Source organism: Sciurus vulgaris (genome assembly GCF_902686455.1).
Source record: "Sciurus vulgaris genome assembly, chromosome: 9".
Classification (NCBI taxonomy): domain Eukaryota; kingdom Metazoa; phylum Chordata; class Mammalia; order Rodentia; family Sciuridae; genus Sciurus; species Sciurus vulgaris.
In genome coordinates, this window is record NC_136469.1 from 112,393,939 (window position 1) to 112,408,800 (window position 14,862).

Below are 14,862 nucleotides of genomic sequence, written 5' to 3' on the forward strand. Positions count from 1 at the left end.
TCATCTCCGGGGGCACACACCTGTAATCCCTGCAACTTGGGAGTGAGCAGGATTCCAGTTTAAGGCCAGCCTTAGCAATGTAGCTAGACTGTCTCAAAAAAGGCTGGGGATGTAGCTCAGTGGTAAAGTTCCTGGGTTCAATTCCTGACACCAAAATAATTCACGTCAAATAAAGATGTGGTTAGAGGGCAATTACTTTTCCTAAAGTTACTGAGGCTGAGAGAGGCCAACTAGATGGGAGAGCAATGATAAACAGTGAAGAAACCTGGCCGGCATGACCTCAGCAAGGTGATGGAGGTCAGCACAAAGTGATCACAACAGGCTGACAGTATGGCCCTTTCACATGATGAAATGGCTCTTTACCTCTGTGGTCTTCCACCCTGAAACTATACCCTTTGTCTAATTATCAGAAAAATGGCCAAACTCCAATCGAGGGGCATCCTATAAACTTGACCAGTCCTCCTTAAAACTGTCTATATCTAAAACTGGCACAGTCCAAAGGAGCCTAGTGAGATATGACACCTTAACATAATGTGGCACCCTAGACGGGATCCTGGAACAGAAGGTTGTTCAGTATAAACCACAGAAATATGAATAAGCTACAGTGTTGTTAACAGCAGAGTATCAGTACTGATCCATAAATTATAATCAATGTACCATAATATGTTAATACAGAAAACAGGACAAGCAACTTGAGACCTCTAGAACCTCTATTTTTTCTATCAACCTAAAAGTGTCCCTAAAATAGTTCATTAAAAAAAATTTCTAGTTTCTGGAGGGATGCATAGGAATATTAAAAAAGTCTAGAAACACTAAACTTGTAGTATTTTTATGGTAATTTTCTTATCTGCGTTGTAGGACTTGCATTATAAGGAAGACATTCATGTATCATTGTCAAAATAATTTGAGATGTGGGGGGGTGCAAAGAAAATGAGAACCAATTTAGGTTTATTTCTTATCAGCAGAAAAGTTTTATTCTTTTAAGGACAAACAATTAAACCACATCCAAGGCCTTAACTTACAGACACAAACCAAAGTCGCCATTGAAAGCATGAGATATTAAGGAACAAGACACACAGTGGAGGGCGCTTCGCCTCTGAAGCGCATGCCGACTTGGCTGGAGACAGCAGAGCTCCGCTAGAGCCGGGCGTGTGGAGGGAGGGCGTGTCTGCAGAACCGAGGGAGACGGCGTGATTCACAGGTACGGAAGCACTGAAGACTGCTTGGGCAGGGATGTATCTTCACGCGGAAGGGAGGAGGGCATAGAGCAGGGCCCTCCCGCAGGCACTAGGCCGCCTTGCAGAGGGCCACCGCAGAGAAGCGCACTTCTCCCTGCTCGCGCTCGGTGAATTCTCTGCAGACCTTGGCGGCGTCCTGGAAAGGAGGGCAGTCATGGATACCCCAGCAGAAACAGCTCGAAATGGAAATTTCAGAAAGTAAGGCCCATTCATGCTAAGGTTTACCCAGGACACCTCGAGATCCCTAGCTAACCTTGAAAGCCAGGGTTTAAGGCAAGAGGAAAACAAAACGAAACAAAACAAAACCCCCAAAACCCCCAGAAGGCTGGGATACACACCACTGGTTTGACAGAAGCTCCACCCCTTTACCACTTCCACTAAGTAGCTCTGGGCTTCCCTAGCTTCGTTGGGCACAAAAACTGATCCCTTGGTCTGGGGTTGAAGCTCAGTGGCAGAGTGCTAGCCTAGTATGTGTAAGGCACTGGGTTCAATCCTCAGCATCACATAAAAATAAACGAAATAAAGATACTGTGTTCACCTACAATTAAAAAAAATTTTAAAACCACCTGATCTCTTTTTTAAGGCATATTAAAAGAAATAGTTCTCCTAACTCAAAACTCCTGGAAAAGAGACAAATTTCCTCCAAGTAAACATTTTATAAAACAGCCTTAAAGTTTACCTGGTGGTAATTCCAGGCAGAGAGGTGATTAATTCTTAAGAGCTATCTGGTGCTGTGAAACACGTTCCTATTTCTAATTACAAAGACTGGTAACAGAAAATTGATCCCAATGTATTTTCAAACTGTAGGGCCTATCAATAATTCTGTTTCATTTGTAAAAGGTTCAGTTGAAAGCGCGTGCAATAAACCATATAGAAATATTAAGAAGAATCCTCCATGACAGAATAAAATGTAATTTCAGTTCCTTTTAAAAATCACTAAATGAAAAACGAGTTTAACCCTTAAAAAAAAAAAAAAAAAAAAAAAAAAAAAAAAAAAAAAAAAAAAGCATAAATTACAATGGAGTTTTAAATGAGCTACATTTAAAACGAACAGAGCTGGGGGTAGTGGTGCACGCCTGTAATCCCAGCAACTTGGGAGACTAAGGCAGAATTTTTGCGAATTCAAGGCCAGCCTCAGTAAATTCGCAAAGCCTGAGCAATTTAGTGAGACCCTGTCTCAAAATTTTAAAAAAAAGGGCAAAAGGGCTGGCTGGAGTTGTGGTTCCGTGATTAAACATCCCTGGGTTCAATCTCTAGTACAAAAACACAAACAAAAAGGGATTTGTTTAGATTCACATCTAATGTTATCATTTAGGTAACATTCTCTTATCAGGATTTTTAATATATATTCATTTCCAGACCTTCATTTTCCAAACTGATTTTCTATAGGACAATGTTGATCTCAATGTTAAGGGTGCACCTTTAAAGAGAATAAGCACTCCTCTACATAGACAACTTTGTCTCCTACTCAACGAGTAGTGACCCAATTCATTCAAGTTTATGATACATGGGGTTTTATTCATTTTGGTGGGGGCGGGGGGGGTGGTACTAGGAATTGAAGCCAGGAGTGTTCTACCTCTGAGCTACATCTCCCAGTCCTTTTGGTTAATTTTATTTTTGAGACAGGGTCTTGCTAAATTGCCTAGGCTGGACTTGAACTTGTGATTCTCCTGCCTCAGCCTCCTCAGGAGCTGGAATTACAGGCATGCACCACTGTCAGCTTAGTTCATATATTTTCTCACCAGTTTAACAATTAATGTAGCATGCAGTTTACATGACCTAAAATACCTTTTTATATATAGGACGAGCCTTTAACAAGATGCTGGTTTATAGTCATTTAATATTAAATGAGATTTCAATTACAGTATTTTTTATTTATTTCACCAAGGTTTACCCTTCCTAAAACTCGTGTTAAGGGTTGTCCCACATGGGACATTTTCATGGTATTAGTGTAAAGTTAGAGATGAACTGATATGAACCTTAAAAGTCCTATTAGAAGTACGAGTCCTTCCCCTTGTGTTACAGATCAGAAATTCTGCCTCTGTTCTCATTCACATCCAAGTCTGACTCTCCATGAAAATCCCATCTGGTTTCTCTAAATCTATTTCTCTTTCCACATTACTATTCCCATATACCGCTCATATATTAAGAATTGGCTTTAACTATCTCAGGGATACATGTATGATAAAAGTGACCCTTCCTCCTAGAGTGGCATAATTTGGTCCATTAGCACCTTTGAAGTTATCACTGAAGTTAATACACTGACCTTGGGCATTACTTCATTTCTCTGCCCCGCCTTCCTCATCTGCGAAATGCGGATAAGAAGTCCTACCTCATCACATCATTAAAGAGACTTGACAAATACATAAACCACTTAGGATAGCAGTTAGCCCAGAAGTCAGCGAACTTCAGCTATCGGCCAATCCGGGTTGCTATTAGTTTTGCAAACAAAGTTTTGGTGGAACACAGCCTCACATATTCATTTAGATACTGTCTATGGACTCCTTGGGAATTATTGCAGCAGAATTGAATACTTGCTACAGAGCCAAGATTCAACATTTGCATTCCCCACGCAAAGCCTAAAATATTTTTGATTTAGCTCATTACAGAAAATTTTGCTGATCCCCCCTGTGTGCACATACCAAGTGCTCAAAAAAAATTAGTGATTATTACTACTAGAAATAAAGTAGTTATACCTTAACAGTATTATATATTTTATCATAATTAAGCAATTTTCCTTTATAACAGCAAACTGATTCCATTCTAGCAACTCAAGTTTTCTGTTGAAAATGCCTGGAAACTGCCTACTAGTTCAAGGTTTCTATAGTCACTTCTACCAGAATGATTACACAGGGATCCTGGATCTTGATTTTATCAGACATCTTTTTAATCTGCTTCTCTCCTTCTGTAACAGTGGAATACATGGGAATAAAAACACTGAATTTACCTAACCAGAATCCATAGCACTCTAACTACAGGAGCAACCAGACTCCAGCAGTCTTAGAGGTTAGGGAAGGCACAAGGTGCTTTTACTTGAGTCTTTAGCAATCATGTAACCTGGCAGGAGGACAATGGTCACCCTAATCCCACAAGGGAGCACAGCACACCGAACAGATTAATTAGGGTTTCTCTGAAGGATCCTGTTTAAAACACCTGCAACAAAATGAAATAGGTGCAGGTACCGAGATGATCTTTAAGCCCTGAAGACTGCTATTAACCCAGGCAACTGATGCTGGCAGAACGGAAAGTATGTCAGTACTTCAGACAACTAGGAGAGCCGGCCCTAAGAGGCACTCCAAAGATTACCTGCAGCAGGGAGCCCTCAGAGCTGGTTCCATGGTTCACTGGAAAAGGCATTCGCCCATCTAGAACGAGAAGCCCGGCACGTCAGTTTTCCGGCAAAAGCACCTACCCAGCCCAGAGGAAGTTCTGAATTCTTCCAAAATACCACTGCCACTCCCACAAAGGGAAGCTTGGTTAGGAAATGAGAGGCTGCAGCTCCCAGGCATCCACCTCAGGCAATTCTAATCTACAATTAACCCACCAAATCCCATTTTTAATTCTTCAAATACTGCAACAAGATTGACACAGGTGCACTAAAATAGGTTTGAAATCATAATCCAGAGTCTATGTATCCTTCATATATACTTCCATACATACTTTTCCAAATACTATAATCATTCATCTTATTTTCCTCAAAAAAAAAAAAAGAAATCTCAAGACATTTATTTCAAAAGTTACCATATGTGGTCTATTCCACATCTGGGATGATGGGTTAACCTATTAACAGGGAACACAAACCCAATCCCACTACCCCTAGTAGAGGGGACTGTGTTCCCATCTCTTGGGAAGGACCAGAGATGCAATCCCTGAGGTCCAGGGAAAAGGGAGCCAAGAAGAGCACTTTGAGATTTGTCTTTCAATGACTGCTGACTGCCTCCAAGTCTCCTTTGCCCTTTTTAATCCATAAGCAGTGTCTCCACGTGAGACAATACATCTGCAAATCTTTCTCCATTAATAAAAAGGGGATACGTCTAGGAAGATGGAAATTCCTTTTTGTTGGCATAAACCAGCTAATACAAATGACTCCAACATATTCAAGTTATTTTTACATGAACAACGTCACATTTAGGTATTAATCCTCTACTAAATGTTTCCTTGTTTGAAAACGATAATATTCGGGGTTGCCATCAGGGAGGAGTTGGACTGGTGCCGACCCTAACCTGTCCTCCTCACTGGTTTGTGACTGAAGCCATCCACTGGGTATGCCAGCTGCCAAGAAGGGGGCTTGGGTTTGATAAAGGGTTAAGTGCCCCCATGAAATCATCTTTGTCTGGCTTCATAAACAATGATATACACATGCCATAAAGTCATACATCAATACTCTGAGAAATTAAGTCTGAAAGAATACATGAAAACTATACTGACTTCCCCAAAATGGAGTGACACGTACCAAGTTCATAGAGGTGGCCATCCACGTTGTTAAAGAGAATAAAATGAAAATTCACTTTGTCATCTACCTGAAGAGAGTCAAGAAATTTGTTTTGACAATGAGTACAAGATGAACTTGTTAAAAAGAAATTCTCTCACAATTCAAGTAGAACATATTGAACCAGCTTGTTGACATATTTTTAAACTATGAAGCTGGTACTTATGTTATTTCCTACATACAAGGCCCTATTCTAAGTCAGTTAAGGTAGAAACACTGGATTGGTAAGACAGCTCTGAGGGTGCTACTATCACATGCTTTTTATTGAGAAGGAAATTCAGGCTTAGGGAGAGTAAATATCTCACCCAAAGTCAAATCTAAAATGGCAGAGCAAACCATGATCAGAAGATACTGGCATCCAAAAAAATCAGCAGTTGACTTGGATGTTCTGTTCCCATTACAGCATCTTAAACCTTCTAGAACTAGTCAGTCTTGTTGGTATACCTTACTCTCCCCAGCAGCCTGTGAGAAGTATTTGAAATGCTCAAGTACTAGGAGAGGTGTTACCCTGCAAGATTCATTTAGATCTAAACATAATATCATACTACTATCATATGAAGTGTGCAAGACAATTTCAACTGCCAATTAGATTCCCAAAGAGCTATTTTTGTGAACAGATCCAGTCAAAGCATTATTTGGGTAGAATTTTCTGCCAGAATTGGTCTTGGGTGGATAACAATGGTCATTTACTATATTCCAGAAAGAGATTCCTGCAAATATTCCAGTGGAAACACAGACAGCACCTGGGCAACCTGGCTCGGATTTGTATTTGCATTTACCCGACATTGGCCTTCCTGTGCCACGGCATCATGGGCTGCCTGTATGGCCTGCAGAAGAGAGAGAAGAATTATCACCCAACTCCCCAGAATTATTTAAACGCAACGCTTCAGGAAGTTCTCTTTGTACCTCATTCTTTTCAAAGCATTTTGCTCGGTCTTCAGGGGACATCTTCTCCGTTTCAGAAAGAAACTGTTTCAGGACTGATCCATCCTCTTTAAAAAAGAAAATACATGCATTAGTATAGAAAAAAATAATGCATATGAGTGTACATTCATGGCCAACTAAGCCTTTACACAGCCAGTCACATACAAATGACCTGAATCATCATTTTTTTCTGGCTCTAGGGAATGAACCCAAAAGAACTCTTACCACTGAGCTACACCCTCGGCCCTTTTATCTTCTGAGATAGGGTCTCACTACATTGCTGAGACTGGCTTCAAACTTGCCATCTTCCTGCCTGAGTAGCTGGGATTCCAGGCAAGTGCCGTCACACCCAGTACCAGCTGAGTCTTTAATATGGTCTCCAATGATGCGGATGAGCTGTCCCTTTTTCTCCAGTCTCTTTTCCTAACCACTCGCTACTCCTGCATTCAAGCCAGAAAGGCCTCTCCATTCTCCAGGGTGCCAAGTCCTTGCCTCTCATCTGTGCCTCCCCAACTTCTTTCCCCTCCTACCTTATACTCACTGTTCAAACCTCTTATTGCCTTGTGATAGTACTTCTTCATTTGGAACGTGCACTTATGAGATTTCAATGCACAAACGGGCTACCTTGTCTACTGCTGTATCTGTACATATAACATATGATACTCCATAACAGCACCATCTAATAATTGCCAAACCAAAGATTTTTATTTTATGGTAGAAAATGCAATAATTCAATTATCCAGACAGACATTAACATAAAGATCTTAAATACAGGGCTGGAAATATAGCCTCAGCGGTGGAGTGCTCTCTAGCATGTGAGGCCCCAGGTTCCATCCCCAGCCCAGCACACACAAATGATCTTTTTTTCCTTTAAAAAAAAAAAAAAGTTTTTTAGTTATAGATAAATAAAATAAGGTATGGTATCTATTTGTTTTTATGTGGTGCTGAGGATGGAACCCAGGGCCTCACATGCGCCAGGCAAGCGCTCTACCACTGAGCTACAACCCCAGTCCACAAATGATCTTAAATAGAAACGTGGAAGACTCCACACAGCCTGGCTTAGCGACAACCGACTAGCCAACTCTTTGTGTAAGAACTGGATTACTGGGGCTAGGGTTGTAGCTCAGTGGTAGGGCACTCGCCTAGCACATGTGAGGTACTGGGTTCCATCCTCAGCATCATATAAAAACAAATAAGTAAATAAAGGTATTTAAACCAAGAATTGGGTTACTGCTCAGTGTGGTTAAGCCTAGGAGACACTGATCACATAGCTATAACAAGAGCAACTTATATTTCAAAAGGTCTAACTTTCAGATCTAAATTTAACTAATTTGTTAAATGGCAGCCATATCAAAATCTGGAGAAGCCAGGGGTATATGTAGTACAGTGGTGAAGCACTTGCCTACCATGTGCAAGACCCTGGTACTGGAGGTTGAAGTACTGCAAAAAAAAAAAAAAAAAAAAAAAAAAAAAAAAAAAAAAAAACAAACAAACAAAAAAAAACCTTGCATCTCCATGAGAAGGACTGAGACAAATTGACTCCTGACTTCAGCATTACATGGTTACAAAAATCACATTTCTGAGTTCAGGAACATAGGACTCTAAATATAGGGAGATTTTATAGACTAAAAGGATCAAGCTATAACTTTTCAATAAAGCTTAATCAAGTCAACTTTTGAAAAGGCAACTTCCAGAAGCTCTGGATACTTATGGTCAGTAAAGTCATCTTAATTTCAGAATTATACCAAAAGTAGAGTCTTGGCCACATTTCCTTTATTAAAAATGAATTTTAAGCCTGACACGGTGGCACATGCCTGTAACCGCAGCTTCTAAGGACGCTGAGGTAGGATGATTCCAAATTTGAGGGCAGTCTGGGCAACTCAGATCCTGTCTCAAATAAAAATGAAATGGGATGGAGATGTAGCTCAGAGGTAGAGATCCCCTGGGTTTAATATCCAGTACCAAAATAATAACTATTATAATATATGTATGTATGTTGCAGTACTGGGGCCCAAGCCCAGGGCCTTGTGCATTCTAGACAAGTGCTCTACCACTGAGTGACACCCCCACTCCAAACAAAAAAATACATTTTTAAGTTATGTTGCCCAGACTGGCCTCAAAATCCTGGGATCAAACCCTTCTGCCTCAGTCTCTAACCTGGGAAGCACCTCCACCCAACTCTATTTGAACTGCAACAAAATAGCGTGAACTATTAGTTGAGGTCATTCAGGTCCTAGCTGCTCCTGGCCATTGTCTAAGTTGAGTCAACAAACTACTATCACCTATTTTTGTAAATGAAGTTTTGGGACCCAGCCCTGTTCACCGATTTACATCTAATCTATGGCTGCTTTTGAGCTACAAAGACAGACCATGTGGTCATCAAAACCTAAAAGATTTATTCTCCTTTTAAGAAAACCTGCTGACCCTTGGCCTAAACACACATAATGTCCATGTTATTTTAACTTTTTTTTTCTGTTCATTGAACCTCTGAGAAACTTCAGGGCTCAGACTCATTTTTCTCTATCCTCCGTAGCATTCACTGGAGGTGGCTAAAGCCCTTGACCTGACTTTGCTCACACCTGCACCCCCAGGTTTTTACCTGCTGCTCCGCTTCCCTGAGGAACCTCCACACATCTGTGTCCACCACTCTGAGCTGTTTTGGTTCTCCTGTTGCTACGAACCATTCAAACATGAACCATTCAAGACAGGTCCTAACTGTTGATATTTTCTGGTTTAGCATCATCTAATTCTCCAGAATTGTTGAGAATGTAGTAGGAAGTACACGTGAGAATCACTACACAGATCAACCCTCAGCATTTTCCCCTTCGCCTCAGACCCATGAAAATGCCAACACAGACAGACCATCACCTCAGGTGGAGATAACCCAATCACACTTCCTGGAAAACGAGCTTCTTCCCCTCAAAAGAACAGTAAGAATCCACTTTAACTAGCAGCCCTGACTAAACAGGTTTTGAGACAATTTTAAGACCATAATTTTGTTGCATCAACCCTGGAGTTTTGGGGAATGAAGTGGCACAGTAACTGCCTTCTGAACTCCATGTGTTGAGTTTTAAATAGAGGGCGAGCAGGCCACACATACCAAATTCCAGCTTGTCCTGATTATTGGCCACTGCGTGTATCAGTCCAATTGTACCACAGGAGTTCCCGATGGTCTGCTTCATGAAGTACACTTTAGGACTAACTTCTTGCCCCTTCAGTTCTTCAATCTGTTTTTTCCTGAAGTTCTCATGCTGTGAATGGGAAGCAATTTTTTACATCTTAAAATGAAAATGCAAAGCAGATGGCAGCACAGCGAGTTCTGTCACCTAAATGGAAACACAAGTGGGATGTGTGAGCAGGAGCCTGGTTCTAGATGCTGGCCACGCCCAGATGGTGGCCTGACTGCCTCCCATCCACACCGGCCAGTGGGGCTCCTGGAGGTTCTCAGACTCCACCCTGATGCTGCAGTGCGGTCCCCATCTTGGATACTGCCCAAGGCTCTGTCTAGACACCACTGCAACCTTTTAGCTTAGATGGAGGGTGCCATGAAGTCAGAACACAGATCCATTCATTATTTTTCTTCTTTTAACACTATTTCACACAGACATCCTAATCAAGCTTTGATCAATTTAATGCCCAACAATAACACCAGCTGGTTTACATTTCACTATTCTTTAACATTCTACTTCTATTCTGTCCAAGTAGATGTTTTCAAACAAAATCAAAACCAAACTTAACTGTTGAAAGGAACAAGTGAAAGAAATGACCTATTTCCTTGCCTGTTTTTGGAAAGACAACTTACTGGTCCTGGTGTGTTGAGCTGTGATTTTACAAAACCTTGTCAACATAGAAGAAGAAGATGTGACAGCAGTTTGTCCCTGCCAGTTATAGAGTTTAATCTGAGGACAGATTATCTGGAGCATGGAGTCTGGTAAATGAATGGGATTTCCTTAAAGCATTTGCTAGCTGCTTGCACAGTAATTCAAAGAGACTCTTTAGATCTTTCCCTAATGAGTTTTTTTTTTTTTTTTTGGGGGGGGGAGGCAACAGGATAGCCTAATGAGTTTTAAAGACCTTAAAAGTTACAACTTCTGTTAGCAGCTGGATACTAATGCTACGAAACACTAATTTCCCACAACAAGCAAAATTCAGACAGAACACAAGAAACATTTCCAACTCTAGAAGTCTTCTATTACTGTACATAGAAATGAAGTCTGAACTTGACCCCAAATAGAAGTTTTTGCTTCCTAGCTACCAGATCCTTGAATGGTTAGTCACACACTGTTAAAAGATTTTCACTTTCTAGACCCATTAGATAAAATTTCAAAATAGGACAGCAGCATCCATTATTTCATAATATTCCCTTAGTTAAAGTAGAAGCTGTCTAATTTAACATCAGCTTGTTCACAGACTCAACCCATAAGCCTCACTTTTCATTAAATTTGCTTCAGTGTTTGCCCAGTAGGAATTCTGTGCGAAGGGCTAGCTTTTCAAACTAGAATGCTGCCTAAAAGGATCAGGTGCAGCCAGCAAAAGGAGACCTGGGAGCTTTAGAGAGCAAGCATGCCACACCACCGCCTCCCAGAGGCCTTGCCAGCGCTGCTCAAAAAACCCCGAGTCATCATGGTTCCTTCATCGGAATAAACTCAGTGAGACACTCAATGCGAGCCTGAGATTACTTTGCATTTGGTCAAGGAAGCTAATTTGACCTGCAAAGATTTGAAATTTTAACCAAGTAAAGGCTTTGGTTAGAAAAACATGTCAGAGGGATAATCCTTACAGTCAGAGTAATTTTTTTTTTTTTTAAACAATATTTAGCCCACGTACTAGGAGGAAGGTCTGGAACTTCACATAGTTTTTGTTTAGACCAAGATGCGTTCTAGTATACCTAGCCTGATAACGGTGCTTAAGTTAACTTCACGTTTGACATGGTGCCCCAACTTTTACCAAATGCAACCATTTTCAAATCAGCGTCACATGACAGCAACGGGAACTAAACAATATACTAATTACCAGTGCTCCCCACAATGCAAAACACAAATATCCCAGCTATGATTTTTTTGATCTGATGCTCAATCTTTGAGGTACACATATCCTCACTAGACTGTAGGAGGAAAACATTTTAAGAAAATTGTTTCCAAGATAATACAAATAACCATCTATTACATTTAACTACAAGGTCAGAGACAAGAGGGTAAGGAAAGTGAAAAGGGGGTCCCAGCAAAGGAACCACACAAATTATTCCCCCTCAGAAAGCACACTCAAGAGCATTACATGTTATGGGGTGTGAAGAACCCCCTAAGGCCACTTTAAGAAACTCTGGCAATGGAGTGAATTAAAGAACCTTTTGTGTCCTGGGATTTAGACAGGCCCAAGCCATATTAGCTCTAGGTGGGAGCCTGAGAAGCAAATAATGAGCTGACAGGTTACAACTCTTAAAGGGAAATAACCAGCAGACCCCCAAATAGAAGGCAGAAAAAGCCTAAATTCGACTCGTGCCGTAGGATTTCCCTAGATAACTGGGCCCCTTCTCGTCCCAATTTAAGTCCAACGCTCAATGGATGAGCGAAGAGGCACTACTACAAGAGGCGCCCCAGTAAGTAGATACCATGGAAAGTGCAGGGCACCTCCTTGGTGGGGGAGGGGGGGCTTTTGAGATGCGACCTTTATTCCCTACAAAAGGGTGCCAGTTAGACAGGTCTGGAGGCCAGGCCAGGTGGGGAGCCCTCAACGCCTAGCCGGGGCTTGGAAGCACCGTGCACCATTCGGGGACCCGCCCATCCCCCAGCCCACTCCCTACCTGGGCGGTGAGAGGAAACAGCAGCAGCAGCGCACAGGCAGGTGCTGGCACCGAGCCTAGAGCGTCGTCCTCCAACCCCCAGCACGTCGGCGAAACGCCACTGGCCGGCGACCCCCAGCCGGGCCAGCACCTGCAGAGAGGTGATTAAGCTGAGCGGGCGCGCGGGGAGACAGGTCACCAGGCACCTGCCAGGGGGCGGGGCCCAGCACGCGCGCCCTCCCGCCCCACACCCGAGTCTGGGAGGAGGCCCCGCCCCCGCCCCACCCATCGCCAGTGCAATGACACAGGCACAAAGCGCAGCCCACACGTGGCTCGGGCGAAGCCCGGGTACCCGAGTCTGCGCGGCCGCGCCACGCCCTCAAGAGCTCTTCCCAGCACTTGCTCCCGTCTGGGCGCATCCTCCTCCATCTCCCCCAGACTGGTTTCGCAGAGTCACCCCCCAAATTCAGGTGGCAGAGAGAGCGCCGACAGGATGCCTCAGCCCGGCCGCCTCTGGAGCGTGCAGAGCGCGGCTCGGTGGGCGCCTTCGTCTCCACGCTCCCGGGGGAGGGGGGGACAGAGGAAGCGAGAGGCACCACTCACTTTGTTCAGCATCTAAACGGCAAATGCAAAGGAAAAAAAAAAAAAAAGTCAGCGATACCGTTTCCCTTGCCACCGCCGACCCTAACCCTCCGCTCCCCCAGCAACGGTTGACGCTGCGCTCACCTCGGGGTTATCTCCATGGGTTTGAGCTGCATCTTCGCGAACAGCAGAAGAACCCACAACCCAGGGAAGATAAAAACAGCGAGCGGAGTCCGCCCAGGCTGCCGCTATAAGCGCCGGCCTGACGCATTGTGGATGCCCTGCGCATGGGGGAGCAGGGGCAAAACCAAGCGAGGGGAAACGTCCAGTTGCAGGCACAGGGGCACGTACCCCCCCATGCGCAGCGCAGAGTGGTACAGTCGGGCCCCCAAACCTTGCAGTCTCACTCGCCAGTGAGATAATCTAGTGGTTGTGAAGATGGATTTTGTTGGTGGGTCTTCCTTGAGTGTATGGAGCAGTCCTTTTGATGGAGTCTTTAATTTTTGGCGAAATTTCTGCAAACCCATCTTCTCTACCATGCCCATCCCTCAAAAGCTCGGGGTCTCTGAAGCATTGAGAAAAAGCACAAATTCAAACAGGTATATATTTAATATGAATATAAATTTATGTCCCCAGATCTCGCAGGAGTTTGCATTTAACCTCAGACAGTCCATCCTCCCATGTTAAATCTTACAGTACCGAGGTTCGTTTTAAATTGATTGCCTAGAATTGGAAAAAAAACAAAAAAAAAAGGTATTATAACAGATATTGCAATTAGTAATGCTGGATGTAATGTGACTCCCAGGGAAAGAATTGGTTGATCATGGGGAAGCGGTAGAAACCCCAGGGATGTGGCGGAAATATAAGACACAGAGAAGGCAGGCAGTTGGAGTCTTTAAGTAGCAGAGCCAAAGGAAAAGATAGGTATGATTTTGAGACGAGAACTGTTCACTCGTAGACGAATAGGATGGCTTTGGGAAAATAAAATTCTGAGTTCACAATACTCCCAATGAAGAGAAAGGGAATGCAACTAAAGAAATCACTGTTCTCACGGTGATCTCAGGTGGGGTGCCTTTTTTTTATTTTTTCCTTTTTTAACCAGCACATTCAGAAGATGGTGAGAAAATGATATGTTGAAGAAGGATAAAAAGAGGGATCCAAGTCAGTAAGAATTTGCCAGTAAAGCTAAATGGCAAAATGAAGTGGGGCTTGCAGAAATACTGAGAAACAGGAAGATTCAAGATTCTTTTTTTTTTTTTTTTTTTTTTTTTTAATGCTCAGAACGAAATAATGATGATGTGAAAGAATAGGCCTACTGCTTATGAGGTCCAAGGTTACCATGACAAGGAAGGGAGGGAATCTGCATTTTTAAGTTATTTCCTCTTTAAGTTATTTCATATAAAGTGGGTCCTTTATATGTGTCATCTCATTTAATGCTGAGAGGATCCAATGAGGATACTCTGTTAGTGCAGTTTTACAAACCAGAATCCCAAGAGTTAAAGAAGTCCGATTTGCTTAAGGTCACAATTGAGTAGTAAAGCCAGGAAATACATCCTGGTAGATTGAGCTCTCAGAAAACCATTCTCCATCCAAGATGCCACAAACGTTCAACCTCTGTTTTCCTCCCTTTTTAGCATCAGAAATATGACTTTCAACAACAATGAGAGAAGAAAATATCAGCAAGCAGTTACTGAGTGTAATTTCATACTACTGTAAATCATACCTCAATAAAATGTTAAAAGAAGACACAAGGCAGGTGAATAGGTGTAGGCAAGAACACCTGGTTACTTTGAATGAGTTTTGTCTTTTCACACAGACAAATTACATGCCCCATTCATTCATTCATTTAA

General features: G+C 42.6%; 1 pseudogene across 1 annotated transcript; it reads right to left on the bottom strand.

Moving 5' to 3' along the window:
* Nucleotides 1–947: 947 nt before the first annotated feature.
* On the bottom strand, nucleotides 948–13,188 carry LOC306669833 (ubiquitin carboxyl-terminal hydrolase isozyme L1-like; annotated as a pseudogene). Its single transcript, XR_013766761.1, has 9 exons — nucleotides 13,157–13,188; nucleotides 12,716–12,869; nucleotides 12,452–12,581; nucleotides 9,752–9,902; nucleotides 6,634–6,719; nucleotides 6,507–6,554; nucleotides 5,692–5,758; nucleotides 4,545–4,603; nucleotides 948–1,374 (listed from the first exon to the last, which is right to left on the bottom strand). The product of XR_013766761.1 is annotated as a ubiquitin carboxyl-terminal hydrolase isozyme L1-like (transcript).
* Nucleotides 13,189–14,862: the final 1,674 nt, after the last annotated feature.